This window comes from Triturus cristatus, chromosome 9, assembly GCF_964204655.1.
Source record: "Triturus cristatus chromosome 9, aTriCri1.1, whole genome shotgun sequence".
Taxonomy (NCBI): Eukaryota; Metazoa; Chordata; class Amphibia; order Caudata; family Salamandridae; genus Triturus; species Triturus cristatus.
In genome coordinates this window covers 290,809,861-290,834,872 of record NC_140592.1, presented here as the reverse complement: position 1 = coordinate 290,834,872, position 25,012 = coordinate 290,809,861, and the positions used below count along the sequence as shown (strand labels likewise).

Here is a 25,012-nt window from a genome sequence, read left to right as displayed (position 1 = left end):
TTAACCATAAGTATGCTGCGCATCTTGTAATCCCCTTGCCCCCTCTGCCTTTCATCTAAAGTACAACCGTTTACGCATTGTAGACTCCAAACTGGTTAGATCCCACGATTGGAAACCGGTATGTGCCCCATTTTCGAGGTTGACGGCATGGCAGTCTTTGCGCGCTGCGTGTTTTACATGTGATTCGTCACCAGTTTCTGGCCCCAGATTCTGTTTCAATATGACCGCTAACGTGCCTATGCAATACTCTTTGATTTTTCCTTTAAAGTCCTCTTTCTACTAGCATCTGCCCTTGTAGCCAGGATGATTTCTATTGGCTTTTGTGAATCCCCTCCCTCATTTAAGGAAGTTCCCCGTCTGTGTATTCAGTTCAGGCGTCCGGACGGGTGTTCCTGACATATCGCCGACGGATCCACAGACTCTTATACCAGGATTATCCAACAGGTATGCAGCTCCGAGTTCCTTGGGTCATTTTGCGGTATCAGAACCTTTATTGGAGGTGTTTCCTTCTCCCCGCCAGGGTTGCCATTTACTTTCCTTTTTAGCGTAGCCGTACGCAGTGACTCTTCATCTGACCGGAACGGTTTGTTTGTATCAAGGCTAATTCTTCTCCGCGTCACACCCTGTATGTGGATTTAACGATATGCCGAGTTCATCCAGCTGGCTATCTTGCATTGCTAGAAATCCTTATTTTATATCCCCTATGACTTGATAAAACTAACTTTAACCGTTCTGCAAACGTTGACAGTTTTGTCCTGTTTTTTTCACTTTCCTACATATCCCGCAACTTCCTGCCTGTTTGATTCTCTTGCTGCAGGAGCCCCCGGAGACCTGAATGATATCCTGTTCCCCTAGAGGTTAAATACCATCGTCTCCGAACGATCCTCTTTTGCCTTGAAACCCTCTCCATTCGTATGAACTGTTTTTCTCTTCTATCATGATGACGTCCTGTTTCTCAAGTACGTGTTTTTTATGCCAAAGGTTTCTTGTCTCTTAGTAAGACAAAGATAATTATCTCTTAGTCGAACATAGGGAACCCCTATCGGTTAATCTGTTCCTACCTCATGTTTTGTTTCTAGACTTGAAGGCAACTGTATAAGCTTCCTGAAGTGTAGCTTGCTTTGAATAAGCTGATCACGTCTGGACTCTCGCATAAATATTTGGGATTGAACTCGGCTGGCCATCTTTATTGAAGCGGAGCATTCCCTTGATACACTGAGCTATTCCAACTTTTTGATGACTACTATTTTGACCCCATCCTGTGGGTTGAATTTTAAGTATGTTATAACTAGTGTTTTCAGCTATCTTGTACTCCTTTTTCCATATTTTAGTGCATGTATTCTCTCTAGGTCTTACGTTGGGATTAATCTATTGGTGAATTTCTATCCTGCGTGTTTTCTATTTTTTTTAGAGCTCCTACTTCTGTGCACCATCCTCTAACCTTTTTCTGTTTTCTCACATTTATCTGGCTTTTCACGGTGAAAAATCTTTTCCCCTCTGGAGGTCCGCTGTCACATAGTCTCTGCCTAGGTACCGGTTTGGACCTGATATATACAAATGTGTATCTATTTTTGTATGCTATTGCCCTTCGCTTACACCTAATGGAGCCTAACTGAATGGACTAAGCGTTACATACCATATGTATATGTCATCTATATAAATTTGTTATTACATTTGCTGATTTTTTGTTGGTTATTCATGTTTGTTTTATTAATTCTAGGTATTATTATTGTCCCCCACTTCCCAACGGTAGTCGCCCTGATGAAGGTGGGACCCACGATTGGGTCCAATACCGAAACGCGCGTTGGCGCCTGAACTTTCGGCTTTTTGTTCATATAGTGTCACCCATTTGATATCTTGATGATACATGAACTTACCACCTATACAATCATATCTGGACGATTTTTTCCACATTGACCGGAATTGGCTTGCAGTATGTTTGTTGAATGAATGCTTGGTATATGAGTTGAGCTTTGTGTGGGACATTTATTATTATTTTTTAGATACGTAATTTTGTTGTTTGTATTATTCAACACTAAATAAATGTATGTATATGCTATTATCAACCAAAAATATTTGAATATACTTTTTGTGTTTAAAAAAAACAAAATAAACAAAAAATTATTTTTATATCGACACCTTCTGTTTTGACGTATTTATCATCCTATTCGTTTTGCTCCCATTGAGTGTTTGCTGGACTTAGGGACCTAATCTTTTAGGCCCATTTATAGAATCTTGGGGAGGTGGTTCCTTTTCCTTCTTGAACCTCGGTCTTGACCTTCATCATTCAGTTGAGACAGTACAGCTCCCACACCCAGCTCAGAAGCATCTGTTTGGACAATGAACCTTTTGGTATAGTCTGGACTCTGTAAGATGGGGGCAGTGCACATGGCCTGCTTTAGGTCTTCAAATGCCTTCTAACAGCTAGCTGTCCACTGAAACTTTTTTGGCATTTTCTTTGAGGTAAGATCATTCAAGGGGGTCACTATAGATCCATATCCCTTTACAAACCTCCTATAGTACCCAGTCAGGCCTAAACAGGCTCTCACCTGTGTATGGGTGGTTGGAGCAACCCATTCCATGATGGTTTGGATTTTGCTCTGTAAAGGCTGAACCTGGCCTCCACCTACAAGGTGGCCCAGGTACACAACCTGACTCTGCCCTATCTAGCACTTAGTGGCCTTGATAGTGAGGCCTGCTTTCTGCAGAGCCTGCAAAACATTTCTGAGGTGGACCAGGTGATCCTGCCAGGAGGAACTAAAGACAGCAATATCATCTAGATAAGCTGAGCAATAAGTTTCCATCCCTGACAGAACTTTGTTCACCAACCTCTGAAAAGTGGCAGGTGCATTTTTCAATCCAAAGAGCATCACCACAAAATGGTAGTGCCCACTAGGGATCGAAAATGCTGTTTTAGCTTTTGCATCATCCGCTAACCTGATCTGCCAGTAGCCAGCTGTTAGGTCAAATGTACTCAGATACTTGGCTGAGGCCAAAGTATCAATCAGCTCATCTGCCCTTGGTATGGGATAGGCATCAGTCCTGGTGACTGCATTGAGGCCTCTGTAGTCTACACAAAACCTCATTTCTTTCTTACCACCCTGGGTATGAGGCTTGGGTACTAGGACTACTGGGCTAGCCCAAGGGCTATCTGAAGGCTCATCCCCTTTGGTATCGCTTTGTTCGCCCTAAGTTGGCAGGGTAGGCCCAGACGTTGGTCCCTTGCTCACTTTGCCACTGGATTCAAGATAGCCTGGCTGAGGAGGGTTATGAACCCGAAACCGGTCCCAGGATGCTTGTTTCCGGTCCAGGGAAGACATGGCTTGGCAGTTCGGGCTGGACTGTTCCCATGAGGCACAGGGTCAGACTGATTTGCATATGGCCATGTCTGAACTGGGTTGGTGGAGTGAGCTAAAGAATGATGATGGATTAAACCCAGAACATTTGACTGGGGATGAGTGTTTGATTTGCTCAAACGCTCCGTCCATCATCCCCTTTGGTATCGCTTTATCTGAAGGCTCAATCACACCTAACTCCAACATTTTCTGGACTTCAGTCCTGATACAGTCCCTGACATGGTCAGGTTGCCTGTAGATTTTACTCTTGACAGGCAGACTGTCCCCAGTGTCCACCTCATGGGTACACCAGGTAGTCTGACTAGGGGTCAGGCTAAACATATGTCTGTACTGCTGCAGAATTTGTCTGTACTCAGTTTGCTGATGGTCAGTGAGGCTGCTTGCCAAAGCAACACCATCTACTGACCCATCATCAGGGTTCTGTGAGAGCAGGTCAGGGATAGGGTCACTCTCCTCCTCCTGTTCCGCATCAGTTGCCATGAGCAAGCCCATGTCAGCCCTGTCAACATATGGTTTCAATCTGTTGACATGGAGCACCCTCAGGGGGCTCATGGGAGTTCCAAGATTCACCAGATAGGTGACTTCTCCCTTTTGCTCAACCAATGTATGGGGCCACTCCACTTGCCTTGGAGGGCTGCTGGGGCCACAGGCTCCAACACCCACACTTTCTGTCCTGGCTGGTACACAGTCAGCACAGCCTTTTGGTCATGCCAAGCTTTTTGTAATTCTTGGCTGGCCTCCAGGTTTTTGCTTGCCTTCTTCATGTATTTGGCCATCCTGGAGTGGAGACCAAGTACATAGTCCATCACATCCTGTTTGGGGGGTTTGAGAGGTAACTCCCAGCCCTCTTTTACCAAACATAATGGACCTCTTACAGGGTGTCCAAACAGAAGCTCAAATGGGCTGTAACCAACCCCCTTCTGTGGAACCTCTCTGTATGCAAACAAAAGGCAGGGAAGAAGAAGGTCCCATTTCTGCCTAAGCTTCTCTGGGAGTCCTTTAATCATTCCCTTAAGGGTTTTGTTGAAATGTTCAACCAACCCATTGCATTGTGGGTGACAGGGGGTGGTGAATTTGTAAGTTACACCACACTCCTTCCACATTGCTTTTAAATATCCTGACATGAAGTTTGTATCTCTGTCAGTGATGACCTCTTTTGGGAAACCCACTCTGGAGAAAACTCCAATGAGGGCTCTTGCCACCACAGGTGCTGTGGTGGTCCTCAGGGGAATTGCCTCTGGGTACCTGGTGGCATGATCCACTACCACCAGGATAAACCTGTGCCCAGATGCAGTTGGAGGGTCAAGGGGACCCACAATGTCAATCCTTACCCTTTCAAAGGGTACCCCCTCCACAGGTAGTGGTATCAGGGGGGCCTTTGTTGTGCCACCTGACTTGCCACTGGCTTGACAAGTGACACAGGAGCGAGAAAACTCCTTTGTGTCTTCTGACATGTGTGGCCAATGAAAATGTGGAACAAGCCTGTCCCAGGTCTTGTTTTGGCCCAAATGACCTGCCAAAGAGATATCATGTGCTAGGGTCAAGAGGAACCCCCTAAACTTCTGAGGTATTACCAACCTCCTGTTGGCTCCAGGGGTTGGATCTCTACCATCAGAATATAGGAGTACCTCATCCCAATAAACTTTATGGGACCTGTTAGCACTCCCAGCAGCCTCAGCAGCAGCCTGCTGTCTGAGGGGTTCAAGAGAGGGGCAGCACTGTTGCTCCTTACTCAGATCGTCCCTAGAAGGGCCCCCTGCCCCCAAGAACTCACCCTTATCAGGTTCAAGCCCCTCTGGGGCAGTTCTTTCTTCAGGGTCTGCTTCTCCTCCCTCAAGAGGTGAATCTGTGATTTGAGACAGAGGGGAAGGCACTGCCTTAACCTTACTGCTCCTCTTCTTGGGAAGCATCTGGTCCATAGTTTCAGGATCCAGAGCTGGTTCAGTGTTATGCATTTTGGCCTGTGACCTGGTCACAGCAAATACCTCTGCAGGGATGGCCAACATCTCAGCATGAGTCCATAACTCTACTTCAGACCAGGCTGAAATCTCTAGATCATTGCCCAATAGACATTCTACAGGGAGGTCTGCACAGACTACTACCTTCTTGAGGCCAGTTACCCCTCCCCAGGAGAAATTCACAACTGCCAGACTATGGTTGGTCCTGCCATTGCTTGCATTGGTCACCTGGTACATTTCGCCCAGGATGATCTGTCCAGGGTCCACAAGATCCCCTGCCACCATGGTGACACTAGCCCCTGTGTCCCTAAATGCCAAAGCCTGTTTTCCATTTATTACAGGCTGCTGTTTGTATTTGCCCAGATTACTGGGACTCACTAGGAAGGACATATCAATGTCTCCATCACAAATCAGCAATGCCTGAGTGGGTACTCTGACTAGGCCAGAGTCCACTTCAGAACCCAGGGTCAACCCTACTACACCTTTATTCTGAGTACCACCTCCACCAGTAGCTGAACTAGAGGGAACAGTTGCCTTAGGGGCAGGAGTGGTGGTGGTTTGGTCTTTGGACTTGTTACAATCAGAAGTCCAGTGCCCTTTCTGTTTACAGAACATGCACCAGGGCTTCTTTTGGCCTTTTCCCTTGTTGAATTGTGAATCCCCACCAGATGCAGATTTTGGGGGCCCTTGTGAAGACTTCTGGTCTTTTGACTTATCCCCACCTTTCTCAGAGCCCTTAGAATCCTGCTTCTTGGTGTCACCCCCTTGGTTCTGGGTTTTCTGCCTCACCTTGGTTCTGACCCATATGTCTGCCTTCTTTCCCAATTCTTGGGGAGAGGTCAGATCAGAGTCCACCAGGTATTGATGCAACAACTGGTTTTGGCAATTATTAAGGATCTGTTCTCTCATCATTAGATTATACAATCCCTTGAAATCAGTAACCCTACTGCCAACCAGCCAACCCTCCAGAGCCTTGGTTGCACAATCTACAAAGTCAGTCCAGTCCTGAGTCTGTGCCTTTTGGGTATCTCTGAACGTCAACCTGTACTGCTCAGTAGTTAAGCCAAACCCATCTATCAGTGCACTCTTCAGGACTTCATAGTCATCAGCATCCTCTTCTCTAACAGTGAGGAGCTTGTCTCTACCTTTATCTGAAAAGGAGAGCCACAAGATTGCTGCCCACTGCTTTTGAGGGACCTGTTGTACTCTACAGGCCCTCTCCATAGCAGTTATCCACTTGTGGATATCATCCCCCTTCTGGTAGGGAGGAACAACCTTGCTCAGGTTCCTATGGTCTGGAATATATTCTCTACCTCTAGGGACACTGTTGCTGCCACCAGGGGGTTCTAGCCCCTCTCTTCTAGAAGCTCTCTGGAGTTCAAAGGCTTCTCTATCCAATGCCAACTGCTTGGTTTTGAGGGCAAATCTTGCTTCCTCATACTGCAGCAGTTTGTACATTCTGTCAGAGGAGGTCTCCCTTCTAGGAAAGTAGGAGCTCCTCTGGTGGACAGATTCTCTGCCAGAGTGATAGGAGTGGTCAGACTCCCTAGAAAGGGACCTAGGCCTTTCCTCCACTCTGTCAGTTCTCTTAGAGAGAATTCCTCTGTCCTTTTCAGACCCTTGTGGATCTGACCCTTGAACCACAGGGTCCTGGTCATCTTGATTTTCATCATCTGACCCAGACACTATAATTGACCCACTCACTGATTCAGACTCATTAGCTCCTAGAGCTAATCTAAGATCATCTGCTGTCAGCAGATCTATCGGGTGTAGTGTGGAGGGACTCTGTCCTAGCTTTAGGTGCCTTGCAGCACACATGGCTTTCAAGTCAGAGAAAGTCATGTCCTTATACTGAGGCTGGGTGGACCCACTGGTTCCAACCCTTAAGGACATTCTACTGTTGTGCAGTGTTGTACTACCTACACTAGTTTGTGGCCTACTGATACTAGCTTGAGCTGTAGAAAGGGTGTGCTTTCCCTTGGCACACAGCTCTAAGTTCAGTAGAACTTATTGATACTAAGCTTGACTTTATATGTACCTTGAGTACCTATAGTGGTTTTCAGTTACTAATTCAAATAGAGATTTTCTCGCAAAAGAATGGCAAGCTGGAATCCCACACGCTGCCCACCAATGTGAGAAGTTGACCTGGTATATGCTGTTCACTAGTTAATGTGGACACCTTGCACCAATACAATTTGACTCTTATGGTGGTAGGTTTAAGACAACCTTTTAAAGAAAGCTAACCTAGTGGTAGCTGTGGAGAGCAGCCTTCAGGCTAAGTCTTTAGAGGAATGTAAAGCAGCTTGTTTTACCTTATAATCTCTTGAATTACTAAATAAAAGGACACCACACAGGTATATATATCAAATATATATGTATTTATTACTAACAACTCTCTGCTAATCTCTTTATGAGATTAGAAGTCAGGAACATATGCACAAATCAACATTTCACAATACGTTAAGCACAAATATGGCTGGGGCCCTAGGAGCGTACCAGACCCTATCCAAAAAATGAGACTTAGAGATAACGACTTGTGAGGGGACAAGGCCTAGGGCCTTCAGAAGCACTGGGGCCTCACGAAACCAGGGAAAACCAAAGGAAATGATGGACGGAGTGTTGAACATTGCAAGCACTCACCCTCAGTCAACTGATCTGGGTTTAATACATCACCGTTCTTTAGCCCACTCTGCCACCCCAGTTCAGGCATGGCCATATGCAAATCAGTCTAACCCTGTGCCTCATGGGAACAGTCCAGCCCGAACTGCCAAGCCATATCTTCCCTGGACCGGAAACAAGCTTCCTAGGACCGGTTTCTGGCATTTCAGCCGTCCACAGCCAGGCTTGCTTGAATCCAGTGGCAAAGTGAGCAAGGGACTCACGTCTGAGCATACCCTGTTTCCAACTTATGGCGAACAAAGCAAAACCAAAGGAAATGATGGACGGAGTGTTGAACATTGCAAGCACTCACCCCCAGTCAACTGATCTCACAAAACCACCCAAGGCAGGTAAATAAAGGACCCACGGGAGACGCATGCAGTGTGAGAACACAGCCGTGAATCCCTATTGACTTCAATGGAGCAAGTGGCGATTGGAAATTTAGAGTTTAAGGATACTTCGGGAGAGACTACAAGCAAGTCACTTACAGGGTAAGTAGTTCTAGAGCCAACACCCACAGGAGCACCGTAGTGCTGGAGTTACCTCACCCAGGGAAGCCGGGTGCATAGGTGTCTTTTGGTGTCGGGTCGCGGCGTCGTTTTCAATGGGAGCCAAAGAAGACTTGCTGCTTGTGAAGACAGGAGAAGTATCCGGTGGAATCCAAGGCTGGATTCAAAAGAAGGAAGACCTGAAAGCAGAGGGGACAGTGTTCAAAGTCACTTGGCAGTGACCCGGGGCAAGGAAGATGTATGCCCACAGTCGTCGGGTGACTTCAGGTGATCCATGGGTGTCTTGACTATTCAGCCACGAGGTCCAGGAGGCATCGACGACAACTAAGAGCTGGATTTGGCGTATCCCACAAAGTCTGCAGCTTACTGCGGTCTCGGTTACCAGATTGGAGCCAACAAGCCTTGGTAACAGCAAGCCTCATGGAAAGGATAAAAAGTTAGCGGTGCAGAACAGCAAAGTCTGGGGGACTCACCCAGCAAAGGTAACTCAGGGCAGGCCTGGAGCAACCAGGGGAGCCCTTTGGGACTGTAGAAAAGTCTTCTGGGTACCCACAAGCCAACCGGCAAGAGATCGCAAAGATGCCTCAGGAGGATTCACTCAACAGGGGCCCACGGTCACTCGGGATGGTGTAGGCCTCTGATCTTCGTAGGGATTTCTGCTGGAGGCTTAGACCACATATGGTCTAATGCACAAGTTTGTAGAACGTCGTAAAGGGATTGCACTCGAAAATAGTGCACGGTACCCAGGGATTACGGTTCCTCGTCACTCGTGGGGTCCACTTGCCTCAGCGTCGCTGGTGACTCATGATGGCCTTGAAGAAGTCAGGAAATCTTCTTCCTGGGCTGCAGGGCCTTCGGAGTCCGGCGGGAGTGGGAAAGTTTGCGACCGTTGATTGCAAGATTGGGTGCCTGCCAAGCAGGGGAGTCACTCCTTGACTCCAAGGGAGATTCTTCCATCTTCCAAAGGTAATGGAACATCGAAGGTCCAGGATTCATCTTCAGAGCGTCGTCCAGGGGTATCTAGTTTGCTATGGCAAGGGTTCCCTAACTTATAGTAGAAGGAAGGGAGGGACTAGCTCTATGATTCCACCTTTGGGAGGGTCAGGGGAGTGGGTGGCTTCACCCAATTCCCTTTGTCCAGTTTCGCACCAGAGCAGGGGCAGGTAGCCCCTGAGCCGGTTGAACTGGTGTATGCACAGAGGAGCCTAGTGCTCCCCCAGTGCAGGACTTCAAAGCACTCTAGGAGTGCACCCACCCAGCCCTAATACACTAAACCCTGTCTGGGAGGTGGTCACACCTCCCTGTGACAGGATACCTATTGTTGGGCCTCCTCCACTGCGAGTTTCGGTCATCAGAAGGAGGGCAGCCCAGTGTCTGTGACTGGTGGCATCCATTTTGTGATGCCAGGGCTCTTCAGGATTCTACAGTGTTTCCACAGTAGGTACATGTCTATCCCTCTAGAAAGGTGGGATCATACTCCCACACCAGTTACTGGTGTGGGGGTATGATTCCAAAGCGTTTGACACAAAACACAACGTGTTTTGATGCAGCCATTCCAAAGTTAGCATTAACCGCGAGGTTATAATGCACTTAAGAGTATATGGTTTGACCGCATTCACAAACAGCCCCAGAGAATGGACTCTGAGAGCTGCAGAGGAGCCCTGCTCAGGCAGAGGCACCCGCTCACATGGAAACCAAGCACCCTGCCCTCAGGATTGATAGGGCCTGCCTTAGGGGTGGCTGATAGGTTTAAATGTGTGTGCAGGGAGAGATATAGTGAACCTATATCTCAGTGAGGAGTGCTATCACCACCTCACCCAGGCTACAGTAGCAGGCCTGTGGTGTCATATTTAGTCTGCTTCCCAGGGGTGGCATAATACATGCTTCAGCCCCTGGTAGGCCTGTGAAGTACCTATGCCCTTGGTACCTAAGGTACCATAGACTAGGGGCTCATAAGGTACCACAGTATCCAATCACTAGTGCACCTAATATGCACTCCAAGTTGTTTAGAGAGAACAGAGAGGCTGGGGCCCTGATTAGCAGGGTCCCAGCCAGACTATAGCCAGAAACCAGTGTAAACATCAGAAAACATTTGGGGCAACATAAGAGGCAGATCCTACTCTCCTACACACATGTTGCACTGCTGTTATATGTACACTCATCCACATAGTTGGTATCTCTATGTCCTGTTATATGGGGTGCTGCAACCTTGGCTTCGCACAGTCCCCAGACACTTTCTGTGGCCAGCCTATAAGGCCGGTACTTGCACTGATAGTTTGACAGTTTGGGCAGATACCCGTTGTTCCTCCACTCTGGTAATGTTACAGGTTATGCTTTTCCTTCTTTCCTTGGTTATGACTGACTACCATGGAGAACCCAGCTCCCGTGGTCACCTTTACCCATCACTGAGACTGTACACTGCAGGGATCTCTCTCCCACATGAGTTAACTGCCTATAGGGCTTTAACTCCCATTTCTCATGACCCATACTAACATTATCGCCTGGAATGTGAGGGGCATGCACACACCCTCGTGCCACTATGCTGTAGATGCCTACCTTAAATGCAGATCAACTCACATAGTGCTCTTACAGGAGACACACTGGTCGAAGCCCGTAGACTACAGCGATGCTGTCAAGGTCAAGTATTTACTAATGACTATTCTTCCTACGCCAGGGGCGTATTGATCTGGGGAAAGCCAAAGCTACCTTTCATAATGAAGAGGTAGTGATAGACTCCGATGGCTGGTATGTGTTATTAAATGACCGTTTAGATGGCTGCTGCCTTTTGCTTAGGGCAATATATGCCCAAAACACTGACCAGACATTGTTCTTGCATAGACTATCTAGCAAAATGTCCCTTTGAAATGGGATCCTGTGGCTACTAGGGGTTGACTTTAACTCTGTCCTAGACATGGCTTTGGACCATTCTTTCCCTACTTTGCCACTCACAGTGGCCACCTCCAATTCCCATGTCTAGGGCAAATGGCTCCTACACTTACACCTAGTAGACATATGGCGCACCCGCAACCCTAACACACATTTGTATTCCTTTTACTCCTCTCCGCATGATCTGCATGTCGTGGTGTCGATCAGCCTCCTCCTGGCTATCCTGCAAACAGATTACTTGGGGCGCACAAACTCGAACCACAGCCCTCAACTCCCACAACTGGCACGTGACACCAGAACACCAGCCATACACACCTGGTGCCTACAACCAACATCATTACAAGACCTGCCCTTCCGCTCATCACTAGGAACTGCCAGAGCGGACTATATAGAGTTTAGCAAAAACTCTGCCACTGATTGAAAGTGATGCCTTTTAGGTAACCCTCAGGGGACACTGCTTGGGATTGAGCTGGAATATTTGCAAACAACTAGATGGTGACATGGCGCACTTTGACTGTATTCTCTTGGGACTGGAAACGTGCTCGGTAACCGAACGGGTGTATACCCGCCGACTGGCAGAAGCACGGCACGAACCGATCTCACTGCTGGAACGACTGCAATGTCTGAACTACACTCATCCTGCACCTATGCAACATCAGATCGAGCTGGCCGACTTCTGGCAACCTATTTTCTCACTATGCTCCTCTATGGGGCGCCTTCTACACACCCCACATAAAAACATTACACCTTGCTATACCAGTCGATTACAGACACTAGCCCAGATTACCTTGAGGCATTCTTCTCCACGCTCTGCCTGCCCACATCACACCTGAGCAGCATACAAAATTAGATGAACCCATAACAATCTCTGAAATTTGTGAAGCCATTAGGGCCCAGCGACAGGCAAGTCCCCGGAGCTAGAAGTCCTACCGGCTGAATACTACAAAACCAATGTGTCTGTTTTGGCACCTCAATTGCTTACCCGCTACAAAGCACCCCTCTCAGCTTCTTCTCTCTCTGAGTCATTACACGAGGCCCTGCTCATCTTCCTACAAAAACCTGACAGATATCCCACTGCTCTGGGTTCCTACTGACCCCTTGCATTACTCAACACTTACTATAAAATCCTGGACTGAGTCCTGGCAGGCTGTCTGCCATCCTTGGTCCTCTCTCTGGTCCATATGGATCAGAACAGGTTTGTACCAGCCCGCAACACCTCATTCAATTTGCTATGCTTCTTCCGGGTCCCCAGATACTCTGCTCAACTCTGACCCCACTCTGGCTGCCTGGTACTGGACTATGAGAAGGCCTTTGATTCACTGGAATGGGGTTTTCTGTTTGGCACTTTGTATCGTTGTGGAATCAGGAGCCGCTTCCTTTGCCTGATTAAGCTACTTTATGCTGAGTCAAGAAGGTCTCTTACATCTCAGACTCTATCCCGATAGGCAGAGTTGCCAGCTATCCCCATCACACTTTGCCTTAGCTATTGAGCCACTTGCCATGGTCATCCAGAATCACGGCGCAGATTGGGATTTTCCATTGGAGATGGAACCCACACAATCTCCCTTTATGCAGACGACCTTCTCCTGTATAGTTCAGTATGCTCGCCCAGACACTTAATGACTTCGCTGTCCTTTCAGGTCTACAGGTTAACTGGGCCAAGTCATGCTTGTTTCTATTTACCCCCTCATACCCTGACCTTACCTTTGTCCTTAGCGTTGCACCAGTGATTTGGCAGCTTAACACATTTCAGTATTTAGGAGTCAGAACATACCATAAGCCACCTGACTTATTTAAGGGTAATCTTCACGATTACAGATGTCGTTGTGGCGGACACTCCCACTATCTGTTATAGGCCGCATAGTTCTATTCAAAATGGTGGTCCTGCCTCAACAGCTCTATTTTTTCACTATCCTGCCCCTGTATATCGCACCTCCCTTCTTTCGGTCATTTGAGGGAACAATGCGGGAGTTTATTTGGAACAAGTGTGGCACTGTCAAAATTGTATTTGCCTATAAACCAGGGCGGGCTAGCTGTACCAAATACGGGGCAGTACTATCTTGCCTCTCTGCTCCAGTGGGTGGCTAGATGGGTAGCAGGATTGCAACTCCCAGACACAGCCACATTGTTGCTGGCCTGGACCCTCTCAGCGGTACTCTGATTCTTTTTTATCCCTGCACTCGCGGAAAGCTACAGGAGTCACTGCTGTTTGAGGTCGCACATTGGTGCTATTGTTGTAGCCTATATCACATGGTCCACTCTCCTGTATGCACCAGCCCTACCCCTACTGAGTACACCTACGGGTGGCAATATCACGTCTTCCACAGAGCTCTCCTGATGGCTGGAGGCAGGCCTGCACATACTATGGGGCATCTATCAGGATGGTACACTGGCGCCCTATGATACCTTAGTGGAAGAGGAGGGACTACCATCCTGCCAATTCCTCTTACATATCTCTTTACTTGCCACACTGGGTGGCAAATGGGGAGATCTGATGAGGAAAATTCCAACACTCACATTTCAATATCTGCACGTTATGGGGACAGGGAGGCACCTCACAAGATGGTTTTCAGCTTCCCTATGCCAGCACATGGCAGCACTACTCATATCTCTGAAGCACAATTGGGAAGACAATCTCGCCCGCCTGCCTACTGATAAAGAGTGGGTTGCCATGTTAGAGAGCGCAATCTATGACCTCAGGAATGTCAGCTTCCGCTTCATCCAATATTACATCATTCAACATGCTTACCCCACCCCTGCCACGGTGAATAGATATTTTCAGCAGGCAGACGCCCATTGACATGGTGCTCAGCCAGGGGCAGGAGGGGTGGGCATGCTCTCCATGCAGGCTGTAATGCAGCCTGCATGGAGAACAGGGAAGTGCGCATGACTCTTTTAGGGCGGCCCTAGAGTGCCGACCAAACCGTCATTGCGCACAGGAGTGCTCTACCACTCCTACTCTGTAGCTCCGTCTGCCCCCTCGCGCACTGCCACAGCAGGAGGAAAAAATAAAATGATAATAACATTCTGTTATTATCATTTTATTTTTTCCTTTCTTTGCTGCTCCTGGCAGTGGGGTACAAAAGGGGGTGGTGATGGACGGAGCATCAGAACCAATCAAACACTCACACCCAGACAACAGATCTGGGTTTGATCCATCACCGTTCTTTAGCCCACTCTGCCACCCCAGTTCAGACATGGCCATATGCAAATCAGTCTGACCCTGTTCCTCATGGGAACAGTCCAGCCCGAACTGCCAAGCCATGCCTTCCCTGGACCGGAAACAAGCTTCCTAGGACCGGTTTCTGGCATTTCAGCCGTCTTCAGCCAGGCTTGCTTGAATCCAGTGGCAAAGTGAGCAAGGGACTCACGTCTGAGCATACCCTGCCAACTTATGGCGAACAAAGCGATACAAAAGGGGGTGGTGATGGACGGAGCATCAGAACCAATCAAACACTCACACCCAGTCAACAGATCTGGGTTTGATCCATCACCGTTCTTTAGCCCACTCTGCCACCCCAGTTCAGACATGGCCATATGCAAATCAGTCTGACCCTGTTCCTCATGGGAACAGTCCAACCCGAACTGCCAAGCCATGCCTTCCCTGGACCGGAAACAAGCTTCCTAGGACCGGTTTCTGGCATTTCAGCCGTCTTCAGCCAGGCTTGCTTGAATCCAGTGGCAAAGTGAGCAAGGGACTCACGTCTGAGCATACCCTGCCAACTTATGGCGAACAAAGCGGTACAAAAGGGGGTGGTGATGGACGGAGCATCAGAACCAATCAAACACTCACACCCAGTCAACAGATCTGGGTTTGGTCCATCACCATTCTTTAGCCCACTCTGCCACCCCAGTTCAGACATGGCCATATGCAAATCAGTCTGACCCTGTTCCTCATGGGAACAGTCCAGCCCGAACTGCCAAGCCATGCCTTCCCTGGACCGGAAACAAGCTTCCTAGGACCGGTTTCTGGCATTTCAGCCGTTTTCAGCCAGGCTTGCTTGAATCCAGTGGCAAAGTGAGCAAGGGACTCACGTCTGAGCATACCCTGCCAACTTATGGCGAACAAAGCGGTACAAAAGGGGGTGGTGATGGACGGAGCATCAGAACCAATCAAACACTCACACCCAGTCAACAGATCTGGGTTTGATCCTTCACCGTTCTTTAGCCCACTCTGCCACCCCAGTTCAGACATGGCCATATGCAAATCAGTCTGACCCTGTTCCTCATGGGAACAGTCCAGCCCGAACTGCCAAGCCATGCCTTCCCTGGACCGGAAACAAGCTTCCTAGGACCGGTTTCTGGCATTTCAGCCGTCTTCAGCCAGACTTGCTTGAATCCAGTGGCAAAGTGAGCAAGGGACTCACGTCTGAGCATACCCTGCCAACTTATGGCGAACAAAGCGGTACAAAAGGGGGTGGTGATGGACGGAGCATCAGAACCAAAAAAACACTCACACCCAGTCAACAGATCTGGGTTTGATCCATCACCGTTCTTTAGCCCACTCTGCCACCCCAGTTCAGACATGGCCATATGCAAATCAGTCTGACCCTGTTCCTCATGGGAACAGTCCAGCCCGAACTGCCAAGCCATGCCTTCCCTGGACCGGAAACAAGCTTCCTAGGACCGGTTTCTGGCATTTCAGCCGTCTTCAGCCAGGCTTGCTTGAATCCAGTGGCAAAGTGAGCAAGGGACTCACATCTGAGCATACCCTGCCAACTTATGGCGAACAAAGCGGTACAAAAGGGGGTGGTGATGGACGGAGCATCAGAACCAATCAAACACTCACACCCAGTCAACAGATCTGGGTTTGATCCATCACCGTTCTTTAGCCCACTCTGCCACCCCAGTTCAGACATGGCCATATGCAAATCGGTCTGACCCTGTTCCTCATGGGAACAGTCCAGCCCGAACTGCCAAGCCATGCCTTCCCTGGACCGGAAACAAGCTTCCTAGGACCGGTTTCTGGCATTTCAGCCGTCTTCAGCCAGGCTTGCTTGAATCCAGTGGCAAAGTGAGCAAGGGACTCACGTCTGAGCATACCCTGCCAACTTATGGCGAACAAAGCGGTACAAAAGGGGGTGGTGATGGACGGAGCATCAGAACCAATCAAACACTCACACCCAGTCAACAGATCTGGGTTTGATCCATCACCGTTCTTTAGCCCACTCTGCCACCCCAGTTCAGACATGGCCATATGCAAATCAGCCTGACCCTGTTCCTCATGGGAACAGTCCAGCCCGAACTGCCAAGCCATGCCTTCCCTGGACCGGAAACACCTGGCAGTGGGGCGACGCTCCTACGCTTTAGCGGAGGAGCCACCACTGGATTCAATGTAGGAATAGAAGAGCTGACACAAGTGTACAGTTAAAATATTTGCCTCATACAGGGAACCATGAGAGTCCAAACCAATTGAAGAACTTGCTGGATTAGCAGAGAGAGGAACTTAGATGCAGCTTCAATATCTGACGACACTCAAGATGCCTACTGCTCTCATGTGAACAGGAGTTCCCACGAGATTTGCGACATGGCTATTTTTGCAAGACCAGCAGTAATCCCTCCGAAAGTAACACTGTCAGTGCTGCGGAGGGAACTGAAAAACATTAGAGCAGATGGTAAGGATACAGGCAGTGGTGTCCTGATGCCAGTGTTGCAGTCCAGACTTCCAGTGCTATGAGAGGAGCTGCAAGATCAAGGTTCTGATGCAAGGCAATGGGATCCGATGTTGGAAAAAGAGGGATGCGAGTCCTAGTTCGGGAGTGGATCTTACATGTTCTGGAGGACACTTGGTCACCAGGAATGAAGAACAGATAAACGAGTACGTCTGTTGGGTTTGGTTGGTGCATAAAGGAGTGTGAATGCCATGGAAAGCTCTGCAGTAGGGTCGGGGAACATTTTTATGGAGTTTTTGCCAAAGGTTTGAGTACAGAACAGTTAATTGTCACAGATTAGTGGTGGCAGTAGGTCATTTCTTTAATAGAAGGAAGATCAGCTATTAAGGATGCTTTGGTGTTCAAGGTTTTCAAATGAATGCACTTACAAAGACTGCTGAGAGCAAGTAAAAAATTCAATTTGTTTGGAACATGGCCTGTTAATAGGGTTTTTGAGCTTAAGGCAGCTAAGAAGATGTTAGCAGCTTTACTGTTTTGATGTCATTCAGGAGGGTTTCTGATAAGCATGTTTTGTTGCATGCTTTGTTGGTAAGTAGCAGGTTTTATAATCTGGATGGAGTGGTATTTCAAGTATCACGAACAAAAACACGAGTGAGGATTTTTTTTTTACCAGGCAGCTCTGCAGCTCTGTTACAAGGCATATAGGAAATTCTAGGGCACTGGTAATTAGTCCCTGAATTTTGTGAGTTTAGATTTTTACCTTATTAACAAAGAGTCAGCGCAACACTTATATGCATGTATTGGACATCTGTATCTTTGTAGCTTGTAGTACACGATTGAAATTGTTGAATTTGCTGTGAAGATTAGATGACATATGATATTTTGTCACATTTTCTTACCTTGCAAAAATAAGAATACTGGGAATCCCCCAAAACTCCAAATTGTACTATCATTTCTAAGTATGTTATAAGGCTCCCATAACCACTCTGAAGAGAAAACTTTGTTTAGTCATTACTTGGGGTGTTTTTTTCAAAACTTAGTTGACTTTTATTTGTGGTACATTATATTTTTAGTAGAAATATTTCAACTTCATTGACTGATAGCATATGAATTTTGCAGCTCAAAGACAGCACTGGTGGTCCAAAAACGTGTCTGCTGCCTTTTTGTGAAGCCTCAAACAATAGAATGGAAATAAAAAGAAAAGATAGGATTATGACTGATATTGACGTTATGTAACAGCAATGCATATTAAATGTCAATGGGCCTCATGTAGGTAAATACATTTTACCGGTTCATAAATACCGAGCCGTACCGAATCGGTAAATTAGAACCGGTAAGTTATATGTAGGTAAAAATTCGGTAACAGTTACCGATTCGGTAACATTCGGTAAATACGAATCGGAAGTCACCGAATCGGTAAATACCGAGGTGGTATCCACCGAATCGGTAAATACCGAGGTGGTATCCACCGAATCGGTAAATACCGAGGTGGTATTTAGCGAATCGGAAAATACCGAGGACACTACCACCTTCCCTTAACTAAGTAGCCAATATCACAATCATGTCATTATAGAAGGTCTCTCAGGCTTGAATAGGGGACCCCATACCTCAAAGATCAGCTTAGTGAAATCACATCACAGGAGCATCAGGAGTCTCCTCGCAGGAAGGCTCGTCTTCGGTCTGAATAATAAACATGACGTCTGAGATATGAAAAGCACCAACTGTCAGGTATGTGCAGCTGCGCGTGTGCCATGGCTAAATCGTGGGTCGAACAACCTAGAGTGGAAAACAAGCATTGTGTAAAATTCCAGACTGTGTGTCACAGCATGTACAGACCAAGGTCGCTGCGCAGAGCTTGGGATGGGAACAACAGAATGCACTCGTCTGAAGGAAGTCTCGAGTCAGCAGTTTATTCAAGAAAGAACATGTCAACGCAGTGTTGTGTGCAAAGACACAAATATGGCTACATAACATTCAACGTGGTAATGCCAACTGAACAATACATGTACGTATTCAGGGAGAACTCACTACACGCCCCCTTGAGCGAAGCAATATGTAATAGGCACGAAAAGAGAGAAGGCAGAGTTCAGTTTCGTCAGAGCAGAACAGGGCGTAACCAATGCAGCGCCAAAGTCCTACAGTCCAATTAATTGCAGCATACAATTCCAAAAACACAATGCAAGTATAGTAAAAAACTCAAGCAGACCATCAGGAAGAGAAAAACGAGAACTAAAAGAAATAAATGTTGCGCCAGGGTGCTGTCCAGTAGCACAGGCGCAATGGACGACAATCCAGTTAATCCATGGATGTATAGGCAGCATATGTGGCCACGGCTTCCAACAAGCAATCGTTGTCAGGGCCACTAAAAGTCTCAGCCATCCAATTGAGTAAAGAAAAGGAACATACGTGTTCTCCAACCAACGGAGCCTCTAGCACAATCAGAGGGCACCCGGAATGTTCCTCCAAATAGCTCATGGACAAGAAGTCGTAGGCTGCCGCTGAGATGTCCCAATTACCCAGGATACCATGCGCCGCTCCACACGCCATGATCCGGACACCAGAACAGGACAACTCGTGAGACACTAAGGGCCTCATCAGTCGATCGAAATCCGGCACCGGAGACACCATGTTGGTCAAGCACAAATCCAGAGGCCATTCAAAGGGACAATCCAGGCAGTGCAATACAGGTTGTACGCAGGTGAAGTAGGAATACCTGAAGGATAATCCATAAGCCAGGCTCAAAGTCGCCAATGGCAAAGTACCATAGAAGTCAAGCATCCTATCACGAAGAAGATGCAGACGGGACAGGTGCTCGTGTGGCACAGAAGGAGCAGCCATTCCGTAGTATGAAAAGTAAAAGCAGCACACCTGCCACCAGCGCCAGAAGCAGCGGAACACCTCCAAAGATGCTCGAGAACAGTGAATGAACAAATGCCGGAATTACACCACAAATTGTTTGGAAAGAGGTCACGAGACCCGAGCCCCACATGTTAGAAAAAATTGAGCCAGGCCGGTCGTGGACGAGGCATTGATAATACTTTGGATCAAAGAGCCGAAATGCAGGGGGAGGTCAGTATTCAGAGGCGCCTGTTCCTCAGTGCGCGTAGTAGCAACGTGAAGGACAAATATTTTAACGAGAGAAAGTCAAAGGCACCTCTTTGTGGGACAATGGCGCTCTATTCTGCTCAACTTGTTGGACTCTGCTTTCAAGGTTGGAATCGAAGGCCAGATGGAAACATCCCGCCGCCCATGCGGGGGTGGAAAAAGAACAGTATTGCAGCAGACAACTTCATGCGAGACAGTTATGTACGGGATTACCACTCACATCCCGCAGCAAACTTCATTAATCATTATTAAATGAATACCGTTTGCAAGCACAGTGAAAGAAGGTGTAATCACAGGCACTGGGATACCTCGTAGGACGCACGCCAAAATCGGGGCTTGTACATTGCATGCGCCGTGTACTTGCATGTGTCTATTGTCTCATGTATGAATCCTAGAAGTGAGAGTGCTAGAGCTAATATCTATAACGGCTTAGGCCTTCTCCATGTTTGCTTGGTCAATAGCTCTCAGTCTGGAAGCCGCATCACTGTGCGGCAACTTGCAGACCTCGTTGTAAATAGCATACGCGCACCTTTTGGTTCTGCCACCCACGGTACCATTCACAATATCATTCCATTCGGTATGCACATTGATGGAGTGGGTGGACTTCCTGATCCTGTAGATGTGCTCTGTGTCAGCTGGTGGACAGAGTGGGATGTGTGTCCCATCAATGCAGCCAATATAATGGGGGAAGTAATTCCTGAAGGAACGGGACAGGCAACTCTGGGATACACCACCCACCGCAGCTGTCACCACCTGAGAAATGCCGGATGCCAGCAGATGTGGGCTGCAGAGCACCTGCACATGTGGGGGTATGGCGTGCGCCCTTCTCATTGGCTGGTCCAGGAGTGGGTGCGGGTCCCTGATTGAGTCCATGATGGTTTCGGGGTGTAGCCTGTACCTCTCATGTATCTCTGCATCAGTCAGCTGGAATAGTGTGATGCGCTGTCTGTGGATGCGTTCCTTCCGTCGCCAAACCCTCAGTCCTGCTGCCTCTAGACGTAGGTGCATTGCAATGACGTACATAGCTGCCAGGGTGTCCACGCTGTTGCATTTTGGGATTGCTTAGCTGCACTGTTGTTGGTTACCACCTGCTTTCAATCCGTGTTAATTACCGACTCTTATTTACCGATTTTCTTGGATTTCTTAATTACCGAGTGCTCCTACATGTCATTTTAACTTTTTACCACTTCATATTTACCACTTCATATTTACCGATTCGTTAATTATGTATTCGGTATATATGAATCGGTATTTACCGCCTCATATTTACCGAAAAGTGGTTTTTGGTCTCCTACATCTCACTTGTCTGAATACCGGTCGGTAACGGAATATTTACCGAAATTGGGCCGTTACCGACCGGTATTTCGCTACCTACATGAGGCCCAAAATGTGGACAGCACTGACATGTTCTAAGTATCTCTATTTAGTCCAAGTCCTTGGCCTAATCCAATCATCTATTGCTGATAGGGTTTTGATATTTCTGCACCAACAATTTTCTTGTCATAAATTTGATAGTTTTTTAATCTTATGGTCCTCCTTCTGAGTTAATCTGACATAGCAAGATGGCCCGGCACCCCTTCAGGCTTTCCCACTCAGAGTCGGCTTCCACAATTTAAAGAGTGTTTCCAAGCCCTAGGAGTGGGAGCCACCCACCAGGGCCAGCGCGAGCCAGGACTCAACCCCTGAACGACAAGAGTCCATGGCTTAGCCAGAGACCCAAGCAATGCAGACAGGCTGGAGCCCCACTGCCCTGGAGGAAGGCATCGAGGGGAGAAGAGCCAGGTTCCCCCACTCTGTCAAAGTGACTCACCTGCTTCCTGCTGGGGGTGCATGCCTGGAAACCTGATCTGCCAGCAGTGGCTTCTCATCTCACCCCTCAAAGCAGTTTGCTCTGGCATTGAGGGGCACAGAGTCTTTCTTGAGAGAAGCCAGGGTTACCTTGTGACCTCCAGCTCCTTCACATCCAGGCTGCCCTTCTGTCACTCAGAACCTGGGGGGGGGGGGCAGGGATCAAGCACCGGAGAGCCCAGGTGGCAGGGCCTTTAGGGGTGTCAGTCTGGGCAGGCACTTAGATTTGGTTCCCCCAGGATTAAATCAATCTGATTCCCTGTTACTCGTGTCCCCATGCATAGACATACAAAGTATCACTGAAAGTTGATAGGCTAGAGATCCGAATATATCGTCACCTTCACAGGGATAAGCAATTGGCCCAAGTCACTAAAAATAGCCGGCAAGCCCAGATTGATTTTTGTCTGATAAATGAACGCATCCTGGGAGGTCAGCGCTCCTCGGCGTGTGTTAGCTCTAGAATTACCACAGTTATCCAAGTAACATATGGAGTGATGAAAGGAATCATAACTGATTTAATTAGCCATTCACAGTTTCACAGTACTGGCCATGTGTGCTTACACGTACATGGCTTAATCTTTGAGACAAGCATCTGCTACTAGCAGGATCAACCAGGTAGCTGCACCTGTTTGAGGGACGAGGAAACGTGAGTATGATGCACGAGTCCTCGCTTGCCTGCAGGGCAGTGACGTGAGCATCGGTGGGCGACAACAGAAGGGAGAGGTGGGCTGATGTGCAGTCTGAGCGAGACACAGGTGTAATAACCCCCATAGAATGGTCCTTCCCAACAGGTGCAGTAATGCACTAATTGAAAAAGGGCAATGGTGTGGCACACAGGGCCTGGACCACCAGCAGTATTTAGGACTTGCACCACCTGACCCCAACAACTCTGGCTAGACCATGGGGGGAGGCACAAGCTGCCATGCTGCTTGGCCTTTTCTGCTGGCTGACCTCCACAAAAGGAAATCCCTTGAGTGGGACAGTCCAGGTGGCATGGAAGAGCTACTTGAAACAGCTGAGGCTAGTCAAGCACTCCATCCCTAAATGGACCGAGAGTACCCAATCAATCAGAGTAAAGTGGTGGCTAGACTGTCCCGGAGCAGATCGTACTGCACAGGGATGTTTCCTTCACCTCCCTACCTGCTCTCCAGAGGCTCCAAGGAAAGCTGTACCTGAGGCACTGTTGTGTCGGGGGCACTCATGTAACTCTGACTCAGATTCTGAATGTACCTTTTCACTCCCTAGGCCTGCAGGACCCTTGCCTGAGCTCTAAGTGATATAGCTAGCTGGAGAAGGGAGCCCCGGGCTCAGACCTTCCACCCAAGGGTCAGCCAGAGCTCTGACCTAGAGTTCTGTCAGAGCTTTTTTACCCAGTCAAGCAGGGGACCCCTATCTAGCCCTTAGGGACCCTGTCCTGGTCTTTAAGTGATACAGCGAGCGGGAGAATGAAGGACCAGGCTGGAGGCTTCCATCCCAGGGCCAACTTCAGCTCTGACCCAGGGCCGGTGCATGGACCCTCATCCGGGGCCCGCTAGAGCACCACCCATTCTTGTAATTCGTGCACACTGAGTGACAGAGGAGAACGATCGCGAGAATGTACCCAGCCGCTATTTTTGAATCTCTGGCTGTCACGCTACCAGGGGAACCAGGACTACGGGTCCCAGCTAGGGGTGGGCGGAATTTGCGAAAGTGACTTTCGCAAATTATCGCGAAAATGTTACAAATCTCCGCAAACACGCGGTAATATCGCGAAGATGCGGTAGTTTTTTTCCTGCCCGTTCGCGGTATTTTCTGCATGGTCGAGGCTCGCCAACTTACCCATGCGGTTGCTTGCGGGCGCGGCCATCTTGTTTTCACTCTTCTCGCGGTGCATGATCGCGAGAAGAAAGACGTGATCGCGCGACCAATGACATTACTGCGGGCGCGAACTGTCGCGAGACAGCGCAAATGGCTACCAACAATCCAACATCTTGTGGAGAACGCGACCGGATCGGGAAAACTTGTCGGCGAACGCGGGGATTCAGGTAAGGCGATCGCGCGCGCGCAAGAATGTATTATTTTACAGAGCGAGCAAGAAACAAATTATCGCTAAGCTGCGGAATGCAGAAATTTTGACATTTTCGCGCTCTCCGCGGAACGCGAAAATTTCAAATTATCGCAATTTCCGCAAGCGGAACGGAAATTTAGCCCAGGCCTAGTCCCAGTGCACTTTGCGGCTCCTCTACCTGCCACCAACGAGTCTCTGATGCACCTTGAGGTGCTTTGAAAGCAGTGCTGCACTCCAGCAGCGTGGGACATTCTTTTTGAATATCTGGCCATCACGTTACCGGGGGACCAGGAGTACAGGTCCCAGCGCACTTTGCAGCCCCTCTTTCTGCCGCCAATGAGTCTCTGATGCACCTGGAGGCAGGAAGAGGCTGGGCCATGTCTCTTGGCTCTTGTTACCAGACCAGGCTACCCCTAGGCTGCAGCGTTTGGTTGGAACGAGTCCCTAAGGGCAAGAATAAGGTACATTGCACATTTTCTTTGTATGGGGAACTGTGACTGTGTCATTCCTGGTTTACAATTTTCAGCCTCTCTACTTTAACTCAGGAAGGGCCCTTTGCATGCTACATCTGACCCCTGAAGAAACAGTCATCTTGCAGTTTAGATCATATAACACAAAGCACCTCCCGTCCAATTAGCGATGGGTAAAAAGAAACAGGCCGCAGGACAAGGGGGTTCACTAGGAACCAACGCAGCAGGGCCAGTTGGGACCATAGACTCCTTTTTAACTAAAGCAGCAAATGTCATCACGAAGTAGATAGCCCTAACTGAAATAAGACTCTCCGTGGAGCCTGAAAAATTAGCATTGGCCTCTGTAAGGGATGGAGACATGATGAAGGCTATGAGTGTTCCGGCAGGAGAAAGGTCACCCCCTATGTCTCCACTCCCATCGACAGCATGCCAAATAGTGGAGGCGGAAACATCTATGTGTACCCCTGCAGCAATTCTGACATTGGGTGAAGTCTAGGATCGCCCACTGTTTAAAAGAATTAGAACCGGCGGCAAGAGAGCAGTGAGAAAATCACCGCGGTGAA

General features: G+C 48.3%; 1 long non-coding RNA gene across 2 annotated transcripts in view; it reads left to right on the top strand.

Annotated features, from left to right (window-relative positions):
- Positions 1-339: 339 nt before the first annotated feature.
- Positions 340-25,012, top strand: part of LOC146797765 (uncharacterized) — a 130,129-nt gene continuing 105,456 nt past the window's right edge. The window contains exons 1-2 of one of the 2 annotated variants that reach the window (XR_014968529.1): positions 340-444; positions 818-959. This is a non-coding gene — a long non-coding RNA (uncharacterized LOC146797765). The remainder of the gene's footprint in view (positions 445-817; positions 960-25,012) is intronic. The other variant, XR_014968530.1, reaches the window with a different exon arrangement.